Source organism: Babylonia areolata, chromosome 8 (genome assembly GCF_041734735.1).
Source record: "Babylonia areolata isolate BAREFJ2019XMU chromosome 8, ASM4173473v1, whole genome shotgun sequence".
Classification (NCBI taxonomy): domain Eukaryota; kingdom Metazoa; phylum Mollusca; class Gastropoda; order Neogastropoda; family Buccinidae; genus Babylonia; species Babylonia areolata.
This window is the reverse complement of record NC_134883.1, coordinates 20542747-20547746: the sequence shown is the minus strand read 5'-3', so window position 1 is coordinate 20547746 and position 5000 is coordinate 20542747.

The following is a 5000-nucleotide window of genomic DNA, read 5'->3' as shown; positions in this document are numbered from 1 at the left end:
AAGCACGTTGCAGTGGGAGGGAATCCACTGCAGTGTAACTGTGTAACTTGAGCAGAGGGAGGCGAGAGAGGAGGACAGATCGTTGAGTTCTGGATCTCTGTTGGACCAAAGGGCCAGCAAGATAGACAGGGCGACGGTCAGGAAGACAACGTTGTGGCTGGCGTAGGGGCTGGCCTCGATGTGGGCTGCTGCCGTTTTCAAGGCTTCTGCTTCGGCTCTGTAATTGGTGGAGTACAGGCCGGTAGCAAGGCAGATCTTTTCTTCTCTGCCTCCTGGATACTGAACATAGACTCCTGCCCCTCCGTTCCGAATGGCATCTGCCGCAGAGCCGTCAGTGTAGACATCAGTCCAGAACTCTTTTGGGAACTGGCCGTGGAGGTGTTCACGGGTGAGGGACTTTCTTTCAGGGCCGGTTTGGGAATCTTTGGGGCCAACACCAGGGATGCTGCACTGGATGACGGGAGGGGTTCCTTCACTTCAGGCAGGGACGGCAAGACACCGGGGTATCACTTTGGGGGCATGGTCAAGGATATCTTGATGTTGCCGTTCTAGGATCCTGCTCTGGTGTACGAAGCTCCCTCTCTTCAGCCGTCCTTTTGCTGGCTGGGACAGTCTGTCCTTCATGGGGTGGCCTTGCAACCTCTTGAACTTGGCAGCCTGGGTCAGGAGTTTGGCGTCTCTGCGGTCCTCAAGGGGCTGGAGCTCTGTGATGGTTTCAAGCTCCTGAATTGGTGTAGACCTCATGGCCCCTTTGATGATATGGGTAGCTTGATTCTGAACCTTGCTGATCCGTTCAAAGTTGGACTTGGCTGTAGTGCCCCATGCAGTCATGCCATACTCCAGCACTGGCCTGACTCTACCAGTGTACAGCCTCCTGAGGGTCGTGTTGTCTGCGCCCCATGTTGTTCCTGCCAGCTTCTTCATGAGGGCAAGTCGTACTTTTGCTCTTGATTCTGCTTTCTCTGCTTGCTTCTTCCACGTCAGGCGTTTGTCAAAAGTGACTCCCAGGTACGTGGGGTTGTTCTCAGCAAGCAGAGTTTGTCCATTGATGCGCAGGTTGGCCTTCTGTTCTTTGGGTGAGAGGCTGAAAACAGTGTAAGTGGTCTTTTTGGCATCAATTGTCACCAGCCACTGTTTTGTCCAGCTTTCGAGAACATTCAGCGCCTGCTGTAGTCTGTAGTTGGCAGTTGTGAGGTGTTCTTCCGAGCACCATAGGACAAGATCGTCTGCATAGATGGCTCCCTGGACTTTGTGTGGCATATCTTTGACGATGTCGTTGATAAAGACGAGGAATAGTGTAGGGCTGAGGACACCTCCCTGAGGAACTCCTTCTCTCAGTGTCTTCTTCCGACTGTATGCTCCATTGACATGGACTCGGGCCTTCCTATTGTTCAGGTACTGCGAGATCCACTGGTACATACAGCCAGTCACATCACTCTTCTGGATCTTCCTCCGGCGGCCATCATTCCAGACTTTGTCGTGTGCCTTTCCCATGTCTGTCCACACCGTCAGTGTATGCTGTTTGTCCAGGAAGCCATCCTCGATCTTCTGGGCTATGTAGGTCACTTGGTCCTCAGTGGAATGATGTTGGCGGAAGCCTGCCTGCTCTGGAGTGATGATGTTCTTCTTCAGGTGCCAAACTAGGCGCGAGTTGATCATACCATCTAGGAGTTTGCCCACGCAGCTGGTGAGGCTGATGGGGTGATAGCTACCAGCCCTGGCTCTGTGCCCTTCTTGTGGAGGGGCACCATGTCAGCTTCTCACCAGCTCTGTGGAACATGCCCCGTCTTCCAACTGTTGTTGAAGAGAGCAAGGAGTTTGGTGCTTGCTTTGGTGCCAAGGTGTTTTAGCATTTCGTCGGTGACTTTGTCAGGACCTGGAGATTTTTTGTCCTGCAAAGACTTAACGGCTTCTTCAAACTCCTTTAGTTTGAAAGGCCTGTCCATATATTCAGGTTGGTCTTGGTCATCCTGATTTTTCTTTATTTCGTCATGGACTTGTTGTTTTCTGTCCTCTGACACAGTGATGCTGCTGATCTGCTCATAGCTGTCTATGAAGCAGTTTGCTGCCTCTCTCCCTGTCACCATCTCCTGGTCTTTTTGAAGCGTGACAGGCGCTGACCTTGTCTCTTCGTTGTTCATGGCTTTGGTGAGTTTCCAGAGTTTGTTGCCATCTCTGTCAAGGTTCAGCTTTTCTGTTTTCTCCATCCAGCTTGTTCTTGCAGCTTGGATGTAGGCCTTTCTGTATTTGACAGTGCAGGCTTTGAGAGTAATGTTGTTTTCTTGTGTTGGGTTGTTTTCAACCTCCTGTCTAGTCCTTGTCACTTCATCTTCAAGCTCCTGCAGCTCTTCTGCCCAATATGGCCTGTAGTTCTTGCGAGCGCCACGTGGAACTGCCTTTGAGGCTGCTTTCAGGATGGCTTGGTTGAAGTTTTTGGTGGCTCTGTTGATATTGTAATCGTCCATTTGATGGTCTTGCAGTACTCGTCAGATAGGTCCGCGAACATCTCCCAATCCGCCTTCTTATAATTCCATCTGGGAAAGGACTTGGCATCGCTTGGTGTATACTGCAAATTGATGGCCAGTGGTACTGGTCTGTGGTCACTGCCTGCCAGCTGTCTTTGTACCTTCCTGCTGGTTTTTTGGGCAAGGTCTTCAGTGGCAAAGACAAGATCTGGGGTGGTCGTGGTGAGCCATCGGCGAGAGAAGAAGGTTGGTGGGTTTTCTGGATCATTCAGCAGGAGCAGATTGCTCTCTGTCTGCCAGTCCTCCACTTCGTCTCCTCTTTGGTCATTCTCACTGTAACCCCAACAGGTTGAGTGACTGTTAAAATCATGTTTGGATTGATCAGTCGACACAGTAACACAGACTTAAATTCACATTACGTCAACAACTAAGAAATAGATATATACAATTCTGGAAACAGAGAAAAACTGAATACAACAGATTAGACTTCTACAACAAAATTAAAAGAAACGATCATCAAATTGAGAATTATCTAACTGATGAAATCGATCCTACTCACAAACAAGCTCTTTGTCAACTCAGAATAAGCACACATTATTTAAATATCGAACGAGGAAGATATGCAAACATTCCCAGAGAAGAGAGGTTATGTGATATATGTGAAGTTGTTGAAGATGAATTACATTTCTTTGGTAAGTGTATCTTATTTCATAATTTGCGAAACCATCTAATTACAACTGTACAGCAATGTGATCATCAATCAAATGTGATCACTAGAAAAATACAAAACAATATCCTAAAACCAAGTGATTTATTCAACTGCAATGACTGTCAAAAAACACTCGCCTACTATGTATTTTCATTGCATGCGTATTAGATGACCGTTTATTTCATTGTTCCTTTTGTTCTTTGTTGTGTTTATTAATCATTCGGGATTTTATGACAATAAATGAAGTCGAGTCGAGTCGAGTCACACACACACACACACACACACACACACACACACACACACACACACACACACACACACACACACACACGAGCTTCTCAGATTATTTGAAACACACACACACACACACAGATGCGCAGAATTCAAACGTAAACTGTACCAGGTGAGCGGAGGTGGAGGATGATAATGTCTGTGAGTATGCAAGTGCGAGTAATACGCTTGATCGATCAAATCAGATAATTATCTATTTCATTTGTTTACCACTGCAGTCATACCCAATGCTTCCCAGTCGTGATGTCAGGCAGGGGAAAGAACTTCGTAATTTAGAAGCAGTCGCTTGATTGCTGAAAGTACACTCCCTTGGAGTGTGTGCCTGCGCTTTGGGTGGGTGGATGGGTTGGTTGGTTAGTGTCGATGGGCGCGCGCGCGTGCGTTTGTGTGCTGTGTGTATGTGCATGCGTGCGTGTGTGTGATAATCATTTTCGTCCGTGGGCTGCAACTCCCACGTTCATCCACGCACACATGTATGTATACATACATACATACATACGTATATATATACATACATACATGAAAAAAAGAGAGAGAAAAATGTATATAGCCTGTCAGACCCAATGTTGAGGAGGGTAAAACTTCAATGGACACCAATTGTTCTGTAAAGCCTACTAGTCTACACGTGCTCTTTGGCGAGATTAAGGAAAAGCGTGATTCAGTCACGTGAATCATATTCCTCATAAATCCATCGTGTTTCCAAGGCGGATGGTTGCTGTGGACGCCAGTTACAACAAACACGTTACAATCGTTGGTACAATGTTGTCACTCAGTGACGTACACAGTGTGTGTGTGTGTGTGTGTGTGTGTGTGTGTGTGTGTGTGTGTGTGTGTGTGTGTGTGTGTGTGTGTGTGTGGTGTGTGTGTATATGTGTGTGTGTGTGTGTGTGTGTGTGTGTGTGTGTGTGTGTGGTGTGTGTGTGTGGTGTGTGTGTGTATATATGTGTGTGTGTGTGTGTGTGTGTGAAGAAGAAGAAGAAGAAGAAGAAGAAGAAGAAGAAGAAGAAGAAGAAGAAGAAGAAGAACTTGAGTTAACTTATAAAGCGCCTTTACATGTAAACATGTTCAGCTGGGCTCTACAATGTAAACTAGTATCAACGTTTAAATCATACACTTAAACACTACATGAAAAACTTATATATGCACAATCCTTTACAGTCAGCCAACCAAATACTAAAGCACTAATCTGTGCACACACACACACACAGACACACACACACACACACACACACACACACACACACACACACACACACACACACACACACACACACTGACACACACACACACACACTGACACACACACACACACACACACACACACACACACACACACACACACACACACACACAATCATCACAGATTATGCTCACCAACACACATATCACATGAAAATGTATAATAATGCAACATTCATATTACGCGGCAATACAATACTTAAAACTACTCCCGATATTACAATACACCAAAACCATATCACAATACTGAAAATTCACTTCCACTGAGCTCTGAACACCGGTCACACACATCACAC